Consider the following 26,231-nt stretch of genomic DNA (forward strand, 5'->3'; position numbering starts at 1 on the left):
CCAGAACCAGAGTTTGGAGGTGACACAAAAGTCTCACCTATACAGCTAGAACAGGCCAGTGGACACCCTGTACACTGGGGGAATGCCAGCTGTACTGGCTGATTTAGGTCCACATGTGCCAGCTTAAGGCATTCTAAGGAAACCATTTCTTGCCTGCCACCATTGTCTATAACAAACGTGGGGCCATCATTCTGTACCATCTTGAAAGGACCTTCACATGACCATGACCACATAAATTGTACATATAGTATTAAAAGATGAATAAAAGCTGCATTTATGGAGCAATGCATGGAACACTTAGAAGTGTAATTGATTGGAGTAAACATCCATAAGGAAACAAACTATGGAAGAAACTTAGAATAACAACTATTCTTCAAAATATTAAAATTTATTTGTCTGATAATTTGAACAATCACTTTGTTGTAATATATAATGCAGTAAAGTCGACATTAATTAAATAAGCAGGAGTATATAGAGTTGTATTTACTTTCCAGTGCATCTTAGCTGTATTTAGCCAATTGGAAAAGATTTAAGAATTAATAAATTGCTTTAGAACCAGTGAAAAACTTTTGAACAAGTTTTAAATAAATAAATTGGAAGCTCTCTGCCCCAGTAAAATGGTCATGTCTCCAAGGTGAATCCCTCTCATTGAGTGCATTTGCATTCCTTCAAGAAAATATTCAAACCAAGGTCTATGAGAGTGGACTGAGATTTTAATAGGGCAGATGTAAATACTTCCAAATTTTTCTTATTTAATAAGAACCATTGATTCTCCATTTGTTAATCATTTATTTTGTTTTGCTATGAATTAACGTACAAATGATTCAAATAATTCACTTTCAGCTGCATGGATAAAACCATGCCAAGCTACTATGCCTGAATATATAAATGATGCAAAAAAAAAAAAAATCTGCAACTTTTTTTGAAGATTTAAACATCACCTTAAAGCAATGGTTCATACGGAAGCTTAGGTTTAGTCACATGCAAATACATTTTTGTAAAATTTTGAGCAAAATAAATTTGCAACTTTAAAGGAGCTCAGTGTTGCAATTTGTGTCCAAATGTGATTGTTTGGAAAGACATACAAAGTATAGAAAATGTAGCAGAACTAAGAGACAAAAACTCTTGAGAATAAATATGTTAAAAATAAGGAAGAAGTGCATATTTCTTGTGGTGAGGCAAATTAAAATTGTCAAATATTTCTCAGTTAAATTGTACAGCTCTGGAAATGCGACAGGATCCTTCTGATCATGTGATCACAAGTGTCCTGAATTTATTGATATTAGGACTCATGCACTGCCAGTTTAGTGTTTCACTGGAGAAATCAGTTCAGGAACAGCTGCAACCTTTCCACCATCAGACTCCTCAACAACTAACAGTATCAGAGACTCATTTATGAGTCTTTCTTTGTACATCATTTATTATTAAATATTTATTTCTGCATTGAACAGTCAATTTGTTTACATTTCATTTTTTTTGTTCACTTTTATACACTTTTTTTCCTATTTAGATATACAGTAGGCAACAGGCCATTTCAGCTCACGAGCCTTTGCCACTCAATTGCACCCAATTAAACTATAACCCGCGGTACATTTCGTACGGTGGTAGCAAATTGGAGCTCCTGGAGGAACCCAGAAAGAAATGGGCAGAACTCTCTAAAGCAGCGTGGGATCCGAACCCCATTCCCGACGGCTGGTTCTATAACAGTGTTACACTAACCACTACGTTAACCGTCTTTGTTTTGAACTACCGATAAGTAGAAATTCTGCCTGGCCTACAGGAAAAAGGATCTGAGACATCATGTACATACTCTGACAATAAATCTGAACTTTGAATAATGTTGATGAGCTTATTGTGATACATACAAATACAACATGCATCAAAATTCTTACTCACTGCATCCAAACAGGTATGTTCTTCACCTAGATCTGAAACATTCTTGTTGCCAGACTCTCTCATAGGTTTTAATAGCTTTCTGTCTCCAAAGCAGTATGTTCTAAAGAGGTTACCCTAGGCTGGTCACAGCCTCACATGAGGAACTCAACCTGTGGATCCCCTTTACTTACCCATTGACTCTTCTGTCGATCATCTTCTTCTTACCCTTCCTAATCAATGCCCAGACCAGCTCAGAGTTCTCTTCTGTCTCCTGACTCACTGATCTCACAATCTTCTACCTACACTTAATCTCAAAGTTTAGATGTCTGTCATCTCCTTCTCTATATTCAATTAGAATCCATAAAAAAGGCTGTTAACTGTCCTCAAAATATAGACACAATTAATAGTTCAACATTATCCCTACCACTCACCCAAGACCCTAAACTTTCAACCAAATTCCTCTGCTTTGGGATTTTGAGAATAAAGCATCAAATTTAAAGCAAAGGGAAGAATACCAAGCAATTTCAAAAGGAAAATGGGTAGAATTAATATATTGGAATAATTACTCAAATACCTCTAGTGGGCGGCATGGTTAGCAAAATGGTATGACAATGTCAGAGACCTGTGCTCGATTTCAGTACTGTCTAAGGAGTTTGTACATTCTTCCCATGTCTGCGTGGGTTTTTCCTGGATGCTCCATCCTCAAAAACATATGGGGTAGTAGGTTCATTTGGAAGTCCTGGTAATTCTATAGCATGAGTTTAAATAGCCAGTATCAGCTTCAACTGAATTTAAAAAAAGATTGTTTTGGTCTAAAGCAAGGAGTTAATCTTGTTCTTTGTGTGTATCTGAAAGCACTATGCTGAAACCTTGAAATATGAGCTCTATTTCATTGCACCATATACATCTATGGCTTCTCAAAAGAAATGTGATTTTCTCAGTAATGAGACAGATTATGTTGTGTTTGTATTGTATATAGATATGTTTTTGGGAGATAAATTGGGGCAGGCTTTTTAGTGTATGTCACATACTGACACTTCAAAACAGATCTCATTTAAAATACTTGAGCTCTGCTCAAGCCAGATGGGATGGCTCCTGGTGGCCTATGCTCCTTGGGGGAGTGCCCAAGAGATTTCACTAATGGATTGTCGTTTAGAAAAGCCACAGATGAAAAAGATCAGAGGAGTTCTGAGCCATAGGCTGTCTGGGAGTGCAGCTTGCTTGTTCAAAGAGGGTCATGTGGTTTTGCAAGCAGAGAGAGTAAAACAGGCTTTTTCTCAGAGAGGAGAGAGATCAATTCTGCAGTTTTACAGTCAGCAGCTGATCTGGAACTGGAACAGGACAAGCTGGAAAGTTTGTGGAAAACCCCATTTTGAAGATGGGTTATGAGTGCTTAGTTCTGCCTGGTCAAAGCCTTTGTGGTCCATACAAGAGGATAGGACTGGCTGCCTAATATTTCACTCGAAGTAAAAGAAACAAAAAATAACTCTGTGGTGATCTGAAAGAAAGAGGTTTTCATCTAGAGACCGCTGAGGGGACAAGTTTCTTCAGCAAGACACTGATGTGGCTGATTAAAAAGGATCAGTTTGTGTCCAGAAACAACAAATCTCTCTCTGAAAACCGACAAGAACCTTCCTGAGTGGTAACCATTTACCTTTCAAGCACCAAAGCATGGTGAACTTCATAAATGTTAGATTCTATGCACAGTTTTAGAATTGCCTGCAACCAGCAAATTTGGAGGAATGAAAAATGAGATTGGATTGTGAATCAAAGAACTTTTCTGAACTTACACACACATTACATATGCGTGCGCTTAGAATTAGAAGGGGGTTAAGTTATATTAGTTAATAGTGATAAGTTAAAATGTGATTCTGTTTTCATGTTTGAAGATAATTAAAAGCAACTTTCGTTTAAGTAACCATTTGTCTTGGTGAATATCTATTGCTGCTGGGTGTTGGGGTCCTCTGGGGTCTTAACAATAATATGTCATTTCAATGTTTGCCTAACAACCTAAGCATGTGCAGTTCATTACTATCTCATGAAATTATCAAAGGATGTATATTAAATTAGATGTCCATTTGTTGTTGTCACAATGTGCTGGCCTCATTGACATCCCAATCATGAATATAGATGACAAACAAGTGAGCACAGCATTGATCCTTGCTACACACCTCTGGTTACAGTCCTCCAATCCAAATTACAAGCTGCACGATGTTCATCAGTCTATCTTTTTCTGGTTTCTCCTTGGAACATTTCTAAAATAAGGCAACATTTTCCATCCACCAGTGTTACGGTAACACTGTTGCAAATATTCCTGCTATGTTCCCCTTCATTTCTTCTCCAGTTTCCGACAATATCCAAGATTACACTTGGTCAGGCCTCAGAATTTTATCTTACTGCATTTTAAGTTCTCTCGCACTTCTTCTGCAATGAGGTTTCTCTTCAATTTATTTTCCAAAGGTTCTGAGCATTCGCTCCAACGCAAGGGCTCATGCTGACACATTAAGTATCCTTTTGACTCCAATGATCATGCCTGACACTCTGAGGACTTCCAGCAACTTGATTGTTGCTCTTGTTAGAGAAATATTACACATTGCAAATTATTCAATAACATTTTCAAGTGTTCTTCGAGACAGGAACGTTAGTTACAGAAATTGAAACATCTTCAGAAGTGGCAATGCATTACTTCAAAAGACAACCAGTCCTAAAACAAAGCTGTTTCCATGTAACATTCCTGCTGTAATTCAACAGATAAATTGTGGTTATGAACACACTGGTGGTTCACAGCATTTAGCCACTGAGGAGATTTACTATGGAAACTGATGAGGCTCAATCTCCTGTATTAACCATATAGCCATTTACAGCACAGAAACAGGCCATGTCGGCCTTTCAAGTCCATACTGGTTCACTTGAACAACTCCACTAGCTCCTTGGTTCCAGGAAATCTAGGAGGTATCATGTGGTTTTGCAACAGAGAGAGTCAAACAGGCTTTCGCTCAGAGTAATTTTGATCCTAGTAAAATACTTGATCAATGATGCAACTTCCGTTGAGATGAATTTAGCCACTACACATTCTGAACTATTGAAATTACAAACAGGAAGACATGAAAGAATAAGTCATGTTCAGCAAACCTCATTGAAATTATTTCTGACTCATGGTAAAATCAGATTGCAGAGTCATGAGGAATAGAAAACAACATGACTTGGGAACTTCCAATGTGGGATGCTTTATAACCATATAACAATTACAATATGGAAACAGGCCATATCGGCCCTTCTAGTCCACACCGATTTAAGTGAAACTCCACTAGTTCCACCGACCTGCTCCCTGCCCATAACCCTCCAATCCCCTCACATCCATGTACTCATCCAATCTCCTCTCAAATTACAGAACTGACCTTGCTGCAGCTACCTCTTCCGGAAGGTCATTCCACTCATCCACCACTCTCTGAGTAAAGAAGCTTCCTCTTAAGTTATTTCTAAAGTTTTGCTCCCTTACCCTTAACTTATGACCTCTTGTTCCAATCTCCCCTACCCTCAGGGAAAAGAGCCTATTCACATCTATTTCCCGCATAAATTTATATACGTCTATCAAATCCACTCTCAATCATCTATGCTCCAATGAATAAAGACCCAGTCTACTCAGTCTTTCTCCATATTCTATATGCTGCAATCCAGGCAGCATTTTAGTAAATCTTCTCTGTACACTCTCTATTTTCTTGATATCCTTCCTATAATTTGGAGACCAGAAATGCACACAATATTCCAAACTTGGCCTCACCGATGCCTTGAACAGTCTCAACATTACCTCCCAGCTCCTATATTCTATGCTATGATTTACGAAGGCCAGCATACCAAAAGCCTTCTTCATCACCCTGTATCTACATGAGACTCTACCTTCAAAGAACGCTGAACCGTTATTCCAAGATCTCTCTGTTCCTCTGCATTCCTCAATGCCCTCCCCTTCACTGCATATGTCCTATTTTGGTTATTCTTCCCATAATGAAGCACCTCACTCTCAGCTTTGGTTATCATCTTCTGATCCTCCAGTTACTAGAAATTCTTTTCTGTGTAATCTCACTATTTCTGGAAGGAGGTGGGGGGGGGGGGGTGTGAGGAAAAACATGAACTACTGATCTGTTAGCCAAAAAGTTTAGGAAATACTGGAGTCTATAATGAAGGCTGTAATAACAGAGCACCTTTAATAGAATAACAACAATGAGTGCAAGTGTGGCATAGGGGAAGGGGGGGGGGGGGGTTGGGGAGAGAGGAAGTGAAATTAGTGGGGAGAGATGAGTGCCTGAGGGTCTTAAATGTTATTTAAATTTACTAATGGAATGTAATTGAATATTTAAGAAATAATAATTAAATTGGCATAATTAAATATTTTTCATTAAATAAAATATTTTGGTTGGGCCCTACACAAGGAACTCAAGCTACCATATTCAAAATATTATCCTGGGGGGGGCAGATCATAAAACCTAGATTGCACTTCCATCAAAATAAAACATTTTTTGAAAATAACTACCAGGCTGATGTGCTGGTTGATGAGATAAAATGAACATTAGATCAATGTTCCAGAACGTTACCCACTTCTACATTCCTGTTCGTAATACAAGATAGTGTTTTTTTAATCTATTAAGCAGTGGACCATAAATTTAAACGGACCAGTAACTATAAATCATGCCAACTCACATAGTGATGAACAGAGATTACGGTTAAAATTTTGAGAACTTAATTCATTTTATAATGCCACTGGGGCTATTGTCACAGCGCTGTAATTCTAGCGAGCCTCAATTTGTAAAATTAACCTTCCATTTAAAGACATCTATATAGAGTGCTTACTTTATTTTAATGCATTAACACATTAAAATGATTTAGTTTTATAGGTTCCACTTAGGAGGTCTGCACGACACATGATAAGTACAACTTGCAACTGGTGTTTGAATTATAATTGCAAATGACAATGGCATTGTGACATCTTTTCACTCAGCAGGCGTATTTTTCATAGATCATGAATATCATTCCTCCAACACCACCATGTGTTTTTTTTTCCAGCCAGACTTTCCGTTTTATTTTGGTACTATGGTGAGCGTGCTAACTGAGTGAATGAACGAGACCAGAAGTCGGTGGGCTCACTGGAACTCGTGAACTTGTTTTCACTAACACGCTGCCGCTTTTAAGGCATTTAAAGCTCCTAGCCCAGCACACCGGAGATCATGTCATTTTGGTGTAAGCGCGCTACCTGCATGCATGCAGGTCCCCAGCTTCTACCGGAAAAGAAGGCCACACAACGCCATCTTTGATGCAGCTGCTCCGATGACACGCGCTTAACACATGGAGCCGGTTCACCTGGTCATCAAATATGTGCTTTGCCACACTACATGTAAAGCTTTATTTCCAGTTATAACATACAGTATCCGCAGTGAAAACTAAATCATGCTTTCCTCTTAATTATTGATACTTGATAATGGGCTCAATTACACATGAACTCTTTTGTCAAAGGTGTTCAAAATAAGAACACAATTAAAAGCACTTGAAAACTTGTTGAAATAATAGAAATTTATTTTTAAAAATATCAAAATCAACCTGCATTTAGTTTTGAATCAAGATTGGAAATCCATTTCAAAAGAATGGATAAGCCAGGGTTGCCAGTCCCTTAGTTCAGCATATGTGTGCTCCATCTTCAATGTAGTGCTGAGTTCAGCAGCAGAATGAGGTCAGAACACAAGATGCTTGATGACTCCCACAGTGCTACGTGGAAGTCGGGAGAAAATTGACCTGCACATGGTCGCGAGGACGTGATTTTTTACAGAACAGTTGCCTGGTCAGCAATGAGATTCAAAATATTCATATTATTAACTCTAGTGTGACTCCAAAATAATTTTAACAATTCCCCAGATCTCAGCTTTGATCACTCTTTTCACCTTGCTCTTCATTCTGGGAGTGATCTGTCTGGAATAGTCAATAACTGATAACATTGATTCACTCTCTTTTGAATGCCTGATATTCCCTCTCTTCTGTCGATTTTAAATCATTCACATCTTTCAGTTTAATGTTTTAAATTTTCATTTTCTGGTCATCACATAATGCTTCTGATTCCATTTTCTATTCAACCAAAAGGCATGAAACCTCATTCCCAGTTTTTGCAGTGTTCATGTTGATAAAGGCTTTTGTCCTGGTTGTAAATTATACACTTGATTCCTCCCTCCAGCTATTCTATTGATTCAGTACAGTATCTGTTCCACACATTTTGTCAAGCTGGAGAGGGTATAGAGAAGATATATGAGAATGTTGCCAGGACACAGGGGCCTGAGCTATTGGGAAAGGCTGAGGAGACTGGGCTTTATTCCTTGGAGTGGAAGAGGAGGACAGGTGATAGAGGTTTACAAAATAATGAGAGAAATAGTTTGGGTGAATGCACATTCTTTTACACAGTGTAGGGGAATTGGTAACCAGAGGATGTTTTAAGGTAGGAGAGGGATATTTCATAAGAGCATGAAGGGAAACATTTTTTACAGAGTGAATGGAGAGGGTTGCAGGAGGAGGTGTTTGAAGCAGGTATTAGTGCAGGTACAGTAGCAACTCCAATTATCTAAAATGGTCAGGGCCGGGCCTATTTCGGATAAACAATATTTTTGGACAACTGGTCATTTTTTAAAAAACAGCCCAGTAGCAACAGAAAATCATTTGTAACAGTGTTTAAGCAACAAACAATAAGGGAAGGCTGTTTAAGCATGAAACAATGTTTAATTCTTATCAAAAAAAACAACCTGAACAAAATAAGATAAATCCAACACCAAAAACCTCAAAATTCTACTCAGAAGTTTTTCCAAAATTTCAAAAAAATTTTCAACCTGTGACATCAGTTCAGCTCTGAAACAATTTTGGATAACTGAGGATTTCTGATTTTTCTTCGTTATTCAAGAGAAACTGCCTGAAACCTTCCAGTCGATGGGTCAAGTGCTGGAATCTGTTTCATCTGGACTCAATTTGATACAACATGTATTGATCCTTTGAGCCTCCTGCACCTACCTAAGTTTACAACCTCCATTGCATCTGTCTTGTCACTAGCTTGACCTTCTCTCCATGCCTGTCCAGGGTAATAAATCTCATGGCCCAGCAGCTGATTACAGTCCTGACAATCGTTCAACTTCATTCTTTGTCACGATTTGTTTCTCCTTCTACCAATGTCTTTCCTCTCATGTTGATGCTGACACCATACTTTCCATTGTGGAGTGTGACAAGCTCCTTCACCTTCAGATCCCATGATTGAGAACAGGATACATGATTTCTATACATGCTCCATGATGGTAGTGGATAGGATGGGAGAGATTTTGTGTCTTGTGTGCCACAGAATTACATCACTTCTCACCTCCATCAATCCAAAGAAAATTCTAGCTCGGCCAAACTTCCTTCTCCAGATGCATTCTCCAATCCTGAAAAATCTTCTCTTCACCCTCTCCAAAGCTTCCACATCCTTCCTATAATGTGAACTGAACCCAATACTCTTAAGTATGAAACTCACACAGCTGCAGAGGCCCAGATGGGCTGATCAATCCTTTGATGTTCAGGAGGTAGTGGAGACTCCAAGTGTCAAATAAGCCTTGAGAATTAATCTCTCAATGCTTCATGGCCTTGGATATTTTGCTGGTTGTTAAAAATATTTAAACACTATTTAAATAGATTATCAAAATTTATATCTTAATACTTTTCTTAAAGTGTTAAATTCTAATCATTAAAAACATTGAAATTAATGAATTAACAATGAAGCAGTGGAAAGACATCAAAGACAGGGAGGTGAGATTGAGAGTGGGATGCACAATAAAGTGACAGCCAACTGGACCCTTGCTCTCCTCCATGTCACTCTTGTGGTCTGAACAGAATGCACAGCATAGTAGTTTTCAAATGTGGATCAGATTCTTCATATGGGTATGAGATGTGGGCACGGAGTACAAAATATTTAATTCAAAATGCAACTGCATCCCTGCCTCATAGTGGACTGTTTGGGTCTCAGGATGGCAGAAAAGGAAGGGGCCAAGGGGATGTGTTGATACTCCTGAATTTGCATTTGAGAATGTGGAGGGAAAAGGAGCATTTGTTGGAGGTAAAGTAATGCACCTGGGTGTCACAGAGGGATCAGAATGTCAACACTCTTATGGAGCAAAGATTTGATGATGGAATCTCATTGAAGGTAGCAGAAATTAGAGAAGGTGAGCATAATGGTTAATGAGATGGGAGGGGGGAGGAACTATCTGCTTCTGACAGGAAGGAGAAAGGAAAAGAAGAGGCAGAATAATAGAGGAGATTCAATCAAGTATAGGTGTGGGTAAGTCATGCTGAGGAAAAAGGACATCTGAAAGGCAATAGTGTTTAAAGTGTCACAACAGGTGACAGAGAAACTGAGAGAATGACTTGAAGTTAATTATCAGTCAATGTTTCTGTGGTATTCTGTGCACTGGTAATAGCACAGTTTAGTCCAATTAATTAATCCAGTTATTTATCACAAGTCTGTGGATGTGATTAAAATGGACTTGCATGAAGTTGCATAGCAACTTAAAATAGATTAAAATATATTAGGATTAAACAGAGAATGAGAAAATCTGAGATAAATACTGAGCAAAACAAATCACGAGAATCAAGTTAACTTGCACAGCTCAGGGCTATTCATGCTACTCGCCCATGACTGCATCACCAGAACCAGCTGTAAAAATGTCATCAATTTTTCAGATGACACAACAGTACTTGGCCTCATCAGCAACAACGATGAGTTGCCCTACTGAGAAGAGGAGGAAAACCTTGTGATCTGGTGCGAGAGAAACTACCCGCGTCTCAATGTGGACAAGACAAAGGGGACTACCGGCAGACCAGGAACAACCATCGACCACTGCACATCAGGAGCTCGGTCATGGAGAGAGTCCCACATTGCAAGTTCCTTGGAGTTCACTACACTAGTGACCCTATTATGCAAAATGTCCTTACTTATTAGGAAGGCACAACAGCAACAAAACTTCCTGAGAAGAATAAAATTAGAAACGTATCCTGCCACTATTATGTAAAGCTTCCAGAGAAGATCTATTGAGAGCATCCTGACCAGCTATATCAGAGTGGTGTACAGTTGCTGCAGAGAAATTGATTAGAGCTCAATCCATAGGATCATAAGAGTGGCAGAGAGGATCATTGGAGTCTTCCTCACCCCATCGACATGATCTCCCAGGATTGTTGTCTGAAAAGGGCGAGCAAAAATCATTAAGGGTCCCTTCCATCCTGCACACTGCATCTCTTAGTTCCTTCCATTGGGGAGGAGATACAGGATTGTCCAAGGCAGCACCAGCAGGCTGACTAACAGCCTCTACACAAGGGCAGTGGAAAATCAAGTCAAGTTTATTGTCATCTAATTGTACAAGTGATCTTCAGTTTTCAGTGCAAACCACACAGACACAACTAGATATATCATACATACAGAAAAACAATATATATGCAGGAGAAGTATTTCATCTACACAAATAAATATTGTTGTGTGCAAATGAGAGTCTCGGACAGTGAGTGTGAGCAGTTCCTTTGGTCATTCAGCATTCTCACTACCAGTGGCAAGAAGCCGTTCCTCAATCTGTTGGTGCTGGCTCTGATACTCCTGTATCTCTTTTCCTACAGGAGCAGCTGCAAGGTGTTGTGTGCAAAGTGGAAGGGGTCTCATTGATTTTGTACACCGTCTTCAGACAATTATCCCGGTAGACCACATCAAATGGGGGAAGGGAGACTCCAGTGATTCTCTCAGCCACGCTTCTGGACCTGTGGATTGACTTCCAATCATTATTCTGCAGCAACTGGATGCTCTTAATTGAGCTTCAAAAGAAGGTTGACATAACAATGGCTGGCAGCCTTGATCACCTCAGTCTTCTCAGGAAAACCAATCACTGTTGTGTCTTCCTGACATGTGAGGAGATGTTATGTGTCCACGATAGGTCACTAGTTAAGTAGACTCCAAGGAATTTGGTGCTCTCCAGTCTTTCCACTGCAATCTTCTTGGTGCGTCGTGGAGGGTAGTCATTCGTGGTCCTCCTGAAGTCCACGATCATCTCCTTCATCTTGCTGAATGAAAAAGGGAACCAATCACACTAACCATCCAAGACGCTCATATTTACCAAACAATATTTATTTGCGTATATGAATGTTTTTCTTGCATTTGGATCATTTGTCGTATGTGTGTTATATATGGTTGCTTGTCTGCGTGCTTTCCACCGAGGACTGGAGAACACTGTTTCAACGGGTTGTACATGTGCAATCAAATGACAATAAACTTGACTTAACTGCTTTCATGTGCTTTGATCTGCCTGAGAGCCCGTGAGATTTACCCTTGGCTCATTGTACATTGAATGCATCATGTAAATGTAAAAGACTTGAATGAAGTGGAGGGGTGAGTCAGTAAGTTTGCAGATGAAGCTCGGAGGTGTTGTGGATAGTGTGAAAGGTTGTCGTAGGTTACAAATGAATTTAAATGAGATGTGGGTTTTGGTGAAGAAATGGCAAAGGGAGTTTAATCTGGAAAAGAGTGAGTGATAGACTTTGTAAGATTGTACTTATAGACAAACAGAAGGATCTTGAGGTCCAAATGTATAGATTCCTCAAAGTTGCTGCACAAGCTGATAGGTTGGCTAAGAAGGTATATGGTGTGTTGGCCTTCATGATTTGAGAAATTGAGTTCAAGACCTGCAAGTTAATTTTGCAGATCTATAAAACTCCAATTAGACCATAGTTCAGAGTATTGTGTTCAGTTCTGATTATCACATTACAGGAAGGATGTGGAAACTTTGGAGAGAGTGAAGAGAAAATTTACCAGGATGTTGCCTGGATTGGAGAATGCATCTGGAGAAGAAAGTTTGACTGAGCTAGAGTTCTCATTGGATTGATGGAGATGAGAGGTGATGTAATTCTGTGGCACACAAGACACAAAATCTCTCCCCTCCTATCCTCTACCGTTATGGAGCATGTATAGAAATCATGAATCCTGTTCTCAATCATGGGATCTGAAGGTGAAGGAGATTGTCACACTCCACAGTGGAAAGTATGGTGTCAGCATCAACATGAGAGGAAAGACATTGGTAGAAGGAGAAACAAATCGTGACAAAGAATGAAGTTGTATGATTGTCAGGACTGTAATCAGCTGCTGGGCCATGAGATTTATTACCCTGGACAGGCATGGAGAGAAGGTCAAACTAGTGACAAGACAGATGCAATGGAGGTTATAAACTGTGAGGTAGGTGCAGGAGGCTCAAAGGATGAATACATGTTATATCAAATTGAGTCCAGATGAAACAGATTCCCAGCACTCATCCCATAGACTGGAAGGTTTCAGGCAGTTTCTCTTTAACAACAAAGCTTGTGCTGTGAAGGTCATTGAAAATCATGGTGTTCAGAAGATTCGGGAATTTTGGCATTTCCTCAATAACTCTCACCAATGTTCATAGACGGACCGTAGAATGTATCCTGCATCAAGATCACCAACCCCACAGAAAGTGTGAACACAGCCAATGCCATCATGCAACTCCAAATTCCCCTTCCACCAGCTCAATCTTCACCATCCACACATCTTGTACACATGACAATAAACAATTCAAACAGGCATACATTACCCAACGTGAGACAGAACTGCGCATGCATGTATTTTTGTATCTCACATGCACATGAGACCTGAAAGTCTAACAGTGGACTAGACGTTCAATACCAGATCATCATATTCTTCAAGGGAATCCTTTTGAATTGTACGTAGCTAATAAGTACACATTAAGCTCATTGCATGGTAACATTTCTAGAATTTTTTTTTTCAATTTTACATCAAGGTCTAGTTTGAATTGACAATAGAAAATGAGATGTGACATTGACCAAACTTAATTTAGTTTCTCTGGGTTTCAATATGCAATATAAAATCTTTCATGATCCAGGACTAATTAGCATTAATAGACTGCAAGAGCTGCTAGTTTCAGAAATAGAATGAACAGAGATGGTGAAACAGAAATAGCAAATGGCATATTGGTCCTTTGAGATAAACTTCATGCGCAAGGAGGCAATTTGGAATAAACCTCTTCATGGAGACAGATCCAGGAACATTCAATGGTTATGTACAGGGATGGTTGAGCCACATATGGCATTTTGAGAGAAAATTAGACATGGTTAATCATAGAAAGGAATGACGCAGAGGGAAAAGTAGATGAGTGTGATTTATTGGTCTGGCAATATCAGAGATATAATGGACCAAGCAGCATCTAATGGAGGTAAACATGCCCACAATCCCATACAGTGGATGCAAACTGTTATTGGTAGGGCGTTTTAATCTCTATCTGACCTATGATGAGCATAATTAATGCTGAGTCAACTTGAAAATGTAATATTTCATTCAGAAACTTAAACTTCCTTGAACTTTGCACCACCATATCAATGCTTTAATTGCAAATAAATACCTCTCCATAGTTATAATACTGAGAGAAAAAAAACAAATGTTTAAATAATTATTATTTTTTAATCATGGTGCTTATTTTAGGGAATGAAATATCAAATGGCAGAAACCAGTTATTTGCCAGTTGTTTTCATTTCTGTCAAACCACACTAATTATTAATAGAGTTGCAGTTATTCAGTAGAGACAATAAAATGAAGAAATAAAATTAAAATTTATCCACAATTGCTTTTCTAAAAGCACCAAAAACAACAATTGCAATTTAACATCATACAACATATGTCAAACTCCCATTGTTGAGGGGAATAAGTTTGTTTATCTACTGAGGTGAATTTCACATCAGACAAAACAAAGAAAAATACATAATGCATTAATTAATATGTATGATGCCTGTTTTGAGAGTAAAATGGGCAAGACATGCAATAATTTAATAAAGAATAACCCTCTACTAATCCTTGTAGATGCAAATTCCACTGCCAACCCTTCTTTGAAATCAATGAAATGCCCAATACCTCCTGATGAAAAATACAAACATTGGGCCTCAACTGCTCATTGTTCTGTGACAAGCTCCCCTCTACCCGTACGGTTCTAAAGCTAACAGTTAGGCATTTCCTTGAAAAATAATGAAGCCAGGAGGAGCAGGAACACTCCTCCAGTTTCATGGTCATCTCACATCTTTCTACATTCCCAAGGAGCATTTAAACTACACACTCAGGATGTAACTGAGTGCCAATGAAAGAGGGGCAGAAGCTGAAATATAAGATCTGAGTGCAAAACTCTATCGACTTATGGACATAAATGGATCAGTTCTAACTTCAGGCCCTAATTTTTTTTTTTATCATGGTTCCTTAACATTTTTCTTGCCCAATATCTGTTTCAAAGAGTCTGACTAGAGAGATTGAGTTTGCTTACAAGACAGCTGTTTGGGCTAATGGAAATCAGAACTTGTATGCAGCCCATACGTACAACAATGGAATCAGTACTGGAAATATCCACTCATAATAGCCAGAAATAGTTCTCAACATTTAAGATACCTGTGTAAATCAATCTCTTGTGCACCTCAATTCAACATATTACATTTGAAAGCTCCTTTAAACTAATAAATGATACCTTCTTGAATTGACAGGCAGAGAGAGCAGTGATATACGATTATAGCAGTAACTGAAGTACATCTAACTACACGAGTACAACTTAATTTATTTTACCACATGGTGAATGACAGGACATACAATTTGACTGGTTGAAACATACAATGCACTAAAAATATAAAAGACTAGTCTATTTTTATTTGGAGACAACTAAATGTAGTCTTTAGTTGAAGCAAGTGAGAGCATGCAGGACAAATTTGCCAGAGCATGTATCATATATATAGTGTGTGTGTGTGTGTGTGTGTGTGTGTGTGTGTGTGTGTGTGTGTGTGTGTGTGTGTGTGTGTGTGTGTGTGTGTGTGTGTGTGTGTGTGTGGTTGCGAGCCTAAAGGACCCCAAAACCCAGCAGCAATAGATATTCACCATGACAAATGGTAACTTAAACAAAAGTTTATTTTAATTATCTTTAAACATGAAAACAGAATCAAACTTTAACTTTTTTCTATTAACTTAACTAATCTTAACCCCTTCTAATTCTAAGCGCACGTGTATGTAATGTGTGTGCAAATTTAAGAAAAGTTCTTTGGTTCACAGTTCAATCTCACTTCTCATTCTTCCAAGTTGACTGGTTGCAGGCAAATCTTATGCTGTGCACAGAATTTAACATGTATAAAGTTCACCAGGCTTTGGTGCTCGAAAAGGTAAATGTTTACCGCTCAGGAAGGTTCTTGTAGGGTTTGCAGAGAGAGAGTCATTGTTCAAGGATTTCCACAACTGAGGTACCACCATTTGTTACCTCAATGTCTTACTGATGAAACATGTCCCATCAGGGTTCTCCAGATGATAACCTCTTTCTTTCAGGCTATTACAGCATTTCTTTCTGTTCCACTTATTTCAAGAGAGATAGCACTTCCAGCCATCAACCACTCTGGAGCTTTCTGTTTCAGTTCCAACAAGCTTTTCCTGCTTGCTTCAGCTGTGACTGTTCAGTCTCTCCCTCTCTTCATCTTCCAACTGTTAGAAAGCCTATGTGACTCTCTCACTTGCAACCCCCCCCCCCCCCCAACTTTCTCCAGCAAACAATAGGAGTCAGTCTTTTGCTCCCATCTGTTGTCTTAGGTAAACAAACTTGTCAGGAGTGATCTTTCTGTGCAATTTGCAGTAGGGTCAGAAGTCTTGTAAAAATGTTCAACACAGACGACCTGTCTCCAGTCGATTCATTTGATGGCATCATTTCAATTAGCAGCTGCTTGTGAAATGTGCATAGCCTGCTCCATAGCTTCTTTAATGTTACTGAATATGAATTCTTCAGTATTTCAAATGAGATCTGTTTTGAAATGTGTGTATGTATATAACCTGCTCTAATTTTACCAAAGACACAATTACATAGATACTCGAGATGCTGGAACAAATTCATATAACTAATGTCCTTCACAAAAGCTAAGATAGTTTTGAATAATGGATAATACTTATTGAAAGTATATCATCTTTGCTGTCAGGAATTTCCATGCCATGAATATGAAATTTTAAACACATTACTGATTATGAATAAAAATATGAACAAATCCTTTAAAGAGAATCAAAGGATAATAAACATTAGCATGAACAAATATAAAATATGTGGCCTCAGTAGAAAGATTACAAGATTAAAGATGAATGATACATGCAAGAACAATAACTGTCCATCTGTGGACTGATGAAAGAGACCACTTCTAAATCACTCAACAAGTTTAGCACCAGCAACAACTGAATACAATGGAAACAGATATGTAAAATATGAGAAAATCTGCTAAAATACATTATTATTTGAGAGATGCACAACAAGAATTAAAAGTATTTTATAAGATTGCTTTTAATGTAATTCCATCATTGTCCACATTGAACAAAAAATTGATAATAAATGGTAATCAAAAATACTGACATAAACCACAAGCTGTGTATAACAGTTAAAGATTACAAGCTCTTTATTCCATATAACTGCACATACTTAAAACCTCAGAAATAGGCCATTTGGCTTTTTCAACTCCACCAAACCTGTGCCCATCATCAAGAAACCCGACTCTCATCCGTATATTTTTTTTCCATATACCCATCAAGTTTCACAAATTTTCCACCACTCACACAAACAAGGAACAAGTTAGTGGCCAATTTATTAGAAATGTGTTCATCTTAGGGATGTGTGATAAAGGAGATGCAATGGATGATGTGTACTTGTATTTTTAGAAGGCCTTTTGACAAGCGTCATTCATAAGGCTACTTAACAAGGTCAGTGTACATGGCATGACAGGAAATATACTAGCACCGAGAGTGGGTTATATAAAGAAAGGGGATAAGTCATCTTACAGGATAAAGATTAAAAACTTGGCTGAATGGTGTAGCAACAACCTTGCACTCAATGTCAGTAAAACTAAAGAGCTGATTGTTCACTTCAGGAAAGGAAAGCCAGAGATATACAATCCAATTGGAGAGGGTGCACAAATTCAAGTTCTTGGGAGTCACCATCTCGGAGGATCTTTCCTCGACCCATTATGCCAATGGCATCATGAGCCACATCAGTGGCTCTATTTCCTCAGGAGTTTGCAAAGGTTTGGTATGACATCAGAAACCCTGGAAAATTTCTACAGAGGTGTAGTAGAAAGTGTGTTGACCAGCTGCATCACAGTCTGGTATTGAAACAATAATATCCCTGAGCATAAAGCCCTCCAAAAGGTAGTGGACTCAGCCCAGGATAAATCAGGCAAAACCCTCTACTATTGAAAACATCTCCAGGGAATGTTGCTGTTGGAGAGCAGGAGCAATCATCAAGACCCACCCAGCACATGCCCTATTCTCACTGCTGCCATCAGGAAAGAGGCCTAGGGGCCACAAGACTTGCACCACCAGGTTCCGAAATAGCTGCTACCCTCCACCATCAGACTCCTCCACCATCAGGCTCGTCAACAACAAAGTCAATCAGATACTCATTTAAGGAGTCTTATTTGTGCAGTTTATTGATTGCTTTTTGTTCTCTCTGTATTGCAGTTTATTTACATTCATTACCTCTTTACAGTTCTTCTTTTGTTTACATGTTTCATGCTATGTACAATTTATTTTGTGAACTACTGATTAGAGGTAATTCTGCCATGCCCGCAGGGAAAATAGAATTTCAACATTGTATGCGATATCTTGTATTTAGTCTGACAATAAATCTGAAAATAGGAAGCAGAGAGTTCAAAACATTGATCATATTCTGGTTGTCTGTCAGTTGCTCATGGTGTTCCACAGGGTTCAATGTTGAGGCAGCTTTTTATATTGTATATTTATGATTTGGAATATGGAATGAATGGCTTTGTGGCCAGATTGCCAGCTGATATGAAGGTAGGTGGAGGAGCAGGTAGTGCTGAGGAAACAGGAAAGATGCAGAAGGACTTAGACAGATAAGGAGAATGGAAAAAGAAATGGCAAATTAAACGCAATGTTGAAAAGGTACTGCCACACATTTTGTTAGAAATAATAAACAGGCAGACTATTTTCTAAGTGGGGAGAAAATTGAAAATATCCAGAAGCAAAGGGACTTGGGATTCCTTGTGAGGGCGAGCCTGAGTCAGTTCTGAAGAAGGCAAATGCAAAGTTGGCATTCATTTCAAGAGAAATAGAATAGAAGAACAGGTATGAGTGTGTGCAGATTTAAGATCCGCATTTATCAAAAGATGTGTTGATATTGGAGAAGGCTCAGAGTAGGTTCACTTGGATGATTCTGCAAATGGAAGGATTATTGTTTTAAGGAGTGTTTATTAGCTCTTGGAATTTAGGAGAATGAGGGGGATCTCATTGAAACATTTTGATGTTGAAAGGCATGGACAGAGTAGATGTAGAAAGGCTGTTTCCCATGGTGGAAGAGTCTAGGACAAAAGAGCACAACTTCAAGATTGAAAGGTGTCCACTTAGAATGGAGAGGTTGAGAGATTTCTGCAGACGGTGGTAAAACAGTGGAGTTTGTTGCCACAGTTTGTGGTGGAGGCCAGTTCATTGGGTGTGTTTAAGGAAGAGATTGAGAGGTTCTTAAACACAGCATCACAGATTATGGGGAAAAGGTCAGGCAGTAGGGGTGAGTGTGAAAATGGATCAGCTCATAATTAAAAGGCAGGGCAGACTCGATTGGCTGAATAGGCTATTTTTAATCTTGCATCTTATGGACCCCATTTTAAGTTGCGCACATAAATGTCATTGGGGCTGGTAGGATTCCATTATAATGAGTGGCTGTATATGCTGGGACTTTTCTCCCTGGAGTAGAGGAGCCCAAAGGGAGACTCTTGAAATCATAAGTGACAAAGCTAAGCTAAATTGTGATAGTCTTTTTTCCAGGATGAGGTCTCTCTCACCCCCTCCCAATCAATGTGATCCTTCAGGATTGTTGTCTAAAGAGGGCGCACAAAATAATCGCGGACCCATTCCACCCTGCACACAGCTCCTTATCAGAACCAGCACCAACAGGATGAGAAACAGTTTTTTCCCCACGGTCACTTAGAATGATGAACGACAAAAGGAACAGCTCACATGAACCATCGAAGACTCTCATAGGCTCAAAACAATATTTATTTGTATAGGTGAAATACTTGTCCTGCATATGTATTGTTTGTCTATATGTCTGAAATGTCTGCTTTTTTTTGTGCACCAAGGACTGGAGAACGTAGTTTCATTGGGTTGTACTTGTCCAATCAGATAACAATAAACTTGACTAAAACCCGAGGTGATAGATTCAAGGTGAGAGGGAACTATTTAAAAGGGACCTAAGGGGCACCTTCTTCATGCAGAGTGTTATGGATATATGGAATCAGCTAGCAGAGGAAGTGATGGAAGTAGGAGAAAATGTTCAAAAGTCATTTTGACAGGTACATTAATTGTGAAACTCCAGAGGGATGCAAATCAACTGCAGGTAAATGGAACTACAGTCAAACCTCCGTTATCTGCAATTCAAGCCACAGACAAAATAAATTAGAATCAACAAGATTAAGTAAAATTTAAATAAAGGTACAAAATTATAAAACCAAATGTTCTCTGAAGTAACCTATTAACCTTTGGTGAGGAGAAAATATTCAGCCAGCAGAGGTCCTTGGTTGTGCTTTGTTTGTAGCAGTTGTTCGAATAAAGTTGTGTTTGAATAAAGTGGTGTCACAAAGGATGTTGAGCTGGTTAATATAACTTGCCATTGGTGGTGGGAGGGGGGGGTCGCCTTATTCCTCCTTAGTAAAAAATCTTTATCTTTATTAGTATATTATTAAGTATATTAGTGAGGGTTTATCTGTAAACTTGGAGGAAGGACAGGAAAATAATTCAGAGAGTTGTGAACTTGGCCAGTGACATCATGGGCATCAGTCATCACTCCATCTTTAGAAAGCAGCCTAAAGATGCCAGGATCATCAGCACCCAGGCCATGTCCTTGTCACACTGCTATCATCAGGGACAAGGTGCGGGAAGCTGAAGACAAACACCCATTGGTACAAAAATGGCTTCTTCCCCTCAGCCATCATATTTCTGAATGCACAATGAACCATAGACACAACCTCACTTTATCTTCTTTTGCCCTAACTTATTTAATTTTTAAATGTAATTTGTAGTAATAATGGTGGAGCAAAACAAAATTTCATGATATGTTTATGACAAATTCTGATTCTAAATTAATTTCAGACCCTTTAAGATTCAGCCACTGATTGTCTGCATCTTTGTGTCTTCTGCATATATTTCTGATTGAAAGCCAGAATATCTTTAGATTCAATATTTCCAACTTTGAATAGAATTTTTTTTTTTTTTAAATGTCAGAGTGATAACATTAAGACACATTGAACAAATCACTTGTTAATTTGTATTTGAGAAGAAGAACCAAACAGTGAACTGGGATTCACTTGCTCTGCCCCCATCTGCCTGCAGGTAACCCTGGTTTTCTGCCTAAACTCAGAATCCTTCTGAGGACTACTGTTTAACTCTACCCTTAGTTGGAGCTAATAAAAGCATTCATTCTCCCTCTAGTCGTGAGAGCTTTTATTCACTCTACACAATGCCTACTATTTTACTCAAAAAGGCTGATGACCCTGTGATATCTGTCTCTGAGGGCAACATCAGAACATCATTCAAGAGGGTGAACCCTCGCAAAGCATCAGACACTGATGGCTTACCTGGCAGGGTACAGAAAATCTGTGTCAACCAAATACCTGGAGCGTTCACAATATTTTCAACCTCTCATTGTTGCAGTCAGATGTTCCCACCTGCTTCAAAAGGGCATCAATCGTCCCTGTACTCAAGAAGAGTAGTGTGGACTGCTTCAATGACTACAAACCCGTAGCACTAACTACTGTGAAGAAATGCTTTGAGAAGTTTGTCATGACCAGAATTAACAAGTACAGAAGCAAAGATACGGACCCATTGCAATTCACCAATCATCACAATTGGTCCACAGCCGATGCAATATATCTGGCTCTCCCCTCAGCTCTGGATCACCTTGAAAACAATTCATACATATGCTGCTCTTCATTGACTACAGCTCAAATTCAACACTATTATCCCCTCAGTGCCAGTAAAGAAGCTACAAACTCTAGGCCTCTGTATCCCCCTGCAACTGGATCCTTGGCCTTCTCATTGGAAGACCACATTTAGTACAAATACGAAACAATGTCTCCTCCTCAATGATCATCAAGACAGACGCACCCCAAGGATATGTACTTAGCCCACTGCTCTACTTGTTATACATCCTCCATGTCTGTGTGGCCAGGCACAATTCCAATGCCATCGACAAGTTTACTGATGACACCACAATTGTTGGCAGAATCACAAACGTCAATGAGGAAGCATACAGGAGGGAGATAGGTCAGCTCAATGAATGGTGTAACCACAACTACCTTGCGCTCAATGTCAGCAAAACTAAGGGAATTGTTATGGACTTCAGGAGGAAGTCAGGGGAACAAATTCATCAAATTCCTGGGTGTGAACATCTCCAAACATCTGTTCTGGAGCCTCCATGTTAATGCAATCACAAAAAAGGCTTGGCAGCAGCTATTATTTGTGAAGTGCCTGAGGAGGTTGGGTACGACACCGAAGACTCTCGTAAACTTCTACAGGTGTACAATGGAGAGCATTCTGGCTGGTTGCATCACTGCCTGGTATGGAGGCACCAACTCTCAGGACAAGACTAAACTCCAATGGGTTGTTAACTTGGCCTGCAACATCACAGACACCAGACTTCATTCCACCGAGGATATGAGGTAGTGGCTTGTATTCTTAAAGACCCCCACCACCCACGTCATTTCCTCTTCACTCTGCTATCATTGGGACAAAAATACAGGAGCCTAAAGATGAGCTCTCAGCTACACAATGACAGCTTCTTCCCCGCTGCCATCAGATTCCTGAATGATCAATGAACCAAAGACACTGCCTATATTTTACACAATATTATTTTAATTTTTTATAGTAATGTTGCAAGACGGTTAGAATATGAATGTTTGCAATATGACGCAGCCGCAAAACACCAAATTTCCTAACCTGTTCATGACAATAAATTCTGGATCTAATAATATTGTGAACAAAACTATAAGAATCTTCAATGAGAAGGTAATTATTGGAAGTTCATTTTTCAAATTGAGCGATTGTGGTGTTCAGACTCATCTGCTCACGGCATTGCAATATGATTTCTTCCTTAAGCATTCTACGTGATATGTTGGGGTACAAATCTGGTCCATGTAGAGCCATAAACTGGATAGTATTGACCTAACTACAGTCAGGCTGTCTTTTTCAATCATCTAAATGGGGAGGAACTGGCCGTTCACTGATATCCATTTTGTGCTTTCACCCAATCCAAATTTATTCAATCTTTGAAAAAAAACATGATACGATGTTACTTGTTTAAAGATGATACTTGATGTAGACTGACTTGACTTGTTCACAACGAAAATGAAGAAAAACTTCATCTCAGACAAAACTACTTCAGTCTTTTATGTCGTACAGCATTAAATTCCATTTACAACTCCTGTTGTTTACAAGACTGCAAAATCACATTTTCTTCACAGGACCATGATTTTGTTTTCCCTCTAGTGAACTGCATACACTATTCTGATATCAAATTGATGTACTGGTTTCCATATGCTATCACCCTGTCAAGGTCTATTAAAATAATTTTCATACATAACACAGCATGTGAATTCACTACACTGTTTACCTGAGGAGTGATTTTATCACCTTTAATAGGGAATATATGTTCACCTGCATTCCTGAGTACACTTAAAAATTATAGTCAAGAATTTTTTTTTTTTTTTTTTTTAAATTAGCAGTAAGTCATCACAGCTTCCTTCTAACCTATGAAAAAAGGTAATCCCAGTGCGTGCAAAATGGTTTGTGCATCAATGCTAGTTTATGTTAGAAAAGGAGCAGTGAGTGGATGTGGTTGGTGGATGTGTTTGGAAGTGAAGGGAGGAAGACAGCATTCATAGGAGGTGTCCCAGCTACACAATTAATGCAGTTTCTATTAGCTTTTGATCGTGAGCCAAGCTTTTCCTCCATCATTCAACAACTGTCAAGACTGTCAAATAAACAAAATATTTTCTGATAACTGAAAATGCACCACTATTCATAAGAAAATTGAAATATTTAAAAATTATTATAATTATTGGAACACAAACATAGACATCGACTTAAACATCATTAAATCTGAAAACTGTCCAGCTCATCTCTCATCACTATCAACGGAAATCATGTCAGTGCCAAAGAAATACTGTTGCACAATATTTTCATGCTGAACAACATTAAATGCTGATGGCACTGCACCACCATTCAATATCATCACTGGACGATCAGATTGATCTTATTTTGCCTTGTACCAGTGATATGAGAGCCAGCTCGATAAACCTCATGATCGACAGCATTAGACATCAACAAGGAAAGCAAAAATTCTCCGAGAGCCACCAATCGATTATGAACAGAAGAGTTCCACAATTTGTCAATGATGGAGGAAAAAAGAATTTAGAAGGATCCGGAAGCATTTACACTGTTATAAACAATTTTAACAGACTACTAACAGAAAGGTAGACTTTCTTGATGATTCAGTGAATTCACTGAACATCATATACTCAAATCACCATTCAACATAGCACTTCACTGAAAATTGATATAATGAGAGGGAAATTGGGCTCCACACAAATTAGAGGGGGTACAGGAGGCCTTTCTCAACCAAATGAAGGTGGTAAGGATAACCTTTACCAACAAGGACCTAGTGGTCCTCTAGACACAAAACTAGATGACTATCAGATTATTGAGCCATGGAGATCAATGCCAAGAATAAAATACTCATCAGTCAGATGCAGTTCCACAAGAGCTTCAATGAATGCATTTGAGTACTCAAGAAAGTCATTGTGGTTCCAAATATCATGCATGACCAAGCTTGGACAATGATTACTTCACAAGCACCACCCTTACTCAGCTGTCCATAGTACCATTTGGTAAGGATTTCTACCCGATATCAATATGTTGGACTTCAAGCTCACTTTTCCAGCTGCTGAGTCATTTGGAAAATGTGATACTGCCTGGTTGTTATGCCAATGGCCCCATGCAGATTTTAAATAGTTAAAGAGGCTGGCAAAGTTTTTCTTTTAAATATCGGCAGAGCTACAGACATCTGTGCCCGCGAATGTGGTACCCATGCTTGACAGCAGATCACAAGAGTTTCCCCGCTCTAGAGGATCAGAGGACCAGTGCAAGTGACCATAGATGGACAGGCTAAAGGATTCACAACTGGCTCAAGGATACAGGATGAGAGATCAATTAGAACAAAAACAAAATCATTAAGATAGTGTCAGGTTGTCTATAATAGAGATATCATAAATTATTTTTGTAGTGGGGATTTTTGTAGTTGACTGAAATCTTCTCTGTCGTACTGGGATAATTTTTTTTAACTGATATGGTGGCTTTATTAACATTGCAGATTTCTATCATTTCTGGTACCTTCTGCTTTAGTTTCATTTCTGTTGCTGTTTTAACTTTTCCAGATGTTATTAGCTTCCTGAATCATATCGGAGGTTTGGACTAGGAGCTTGGGTTCACAACTGGAATGGACAGGGAGCTGTGGTGTCTCTCTGTGCCCCTGAATGACAAGCAAAAGTTGACAAATGTTGCGTATTTATGAACATATAAAGGAATCTTGACTCTCATATCTTGAAGAGCAGATAGTCATTCCTGATTATTGGCAGAATTGGTTTTAATACTACCTCACTGACAAAAGACAAAGGAGGAAAAACCCAACACCCAACCCCAACCCACCAATTTTCCCTTGCAACCGCTGCAACCGTGTCTGCCTGTCCCGCATCGGACTTGTCAGCCACAAACGAGTCTGCAGCTGACGTGGACATTACCCCTCCATAAATCTTCGTCCACGAAGCCAAGTCAAAGAAAGAAGAATCAACCCATACAATTAATTCCTGATCTGTAGCATGTGCAATGTTCTCCACCTCACAGACCCAACTTTGTTTCATTTTCTCCCCCTTTTGTTCTAAGTCATCCACCTCAGAAAGTTTTGCTCCTATTAACAGGTTTTCACCAGCTTCCTATAAGCCAATACCTCTCAGAATCATCAATGTTTTCCACTCATATTTACCCCAACAAGCATTCACTTTGACTGTCACCATCACCGTCCTTTGGCTTAAATGAGAGGCCTTTCAAAGCAAATTGTTAACTGGATGGTGAGGCCAATTCACTTCTCGAAACCTTCACTGCCTTGCAGCATCTCTCCTGGGTATGGAGGACCAGCCTGTTCAGCCCTTGATGTGTAGCAAACAGATGTATGGGTATTGAGTAGGTA

The 26,231-nt window shown here is 39.0% G+C and overlaps 1 protein-coding gene across 3 annotated transcripts in view; it reads right to left on the reverse strand.

Moving 5' to 3' along the window:
- Positions 1 to 26,231, reverse strand: part of csmd3b (CUB and Sushi multiple domains 3b) — a 927,060-nt gene that overhangs the window by 676,729 nt on the left and 224,100 nt on the right. The window contains exon 1 of one of the 3 annotated variants that reach the window (XM_069920537.1): positions 20,471 to 20,528. The exons of the other annotated variants lie outside the window; for them this stretch is intronic. The gene's annotated coding sequence lies outside the window, so the exon portion shown is untranslated. Of the gene's footprint in view, positions 1 to 20,470; positions 20,529 to 26,231 lie in introns of those variants that run through there. 3 annotated transcript variants of the gene reach the window in all.

The sequence above is a fragment of the Narcine bancroftii genome, chromosome 2, assembly GCF_036971445.1.
Source record: "Narcine bancroftii isolate sNarBan1 chromosome 2, sNarBan1.hap1, whole genome shotgun sequence".
NCBI lineage: Eukaryota > Metazoa > Chordata > Chondrichthyes > Torpediniformes > Narcinidae > Narcine > Narcine bancroftii.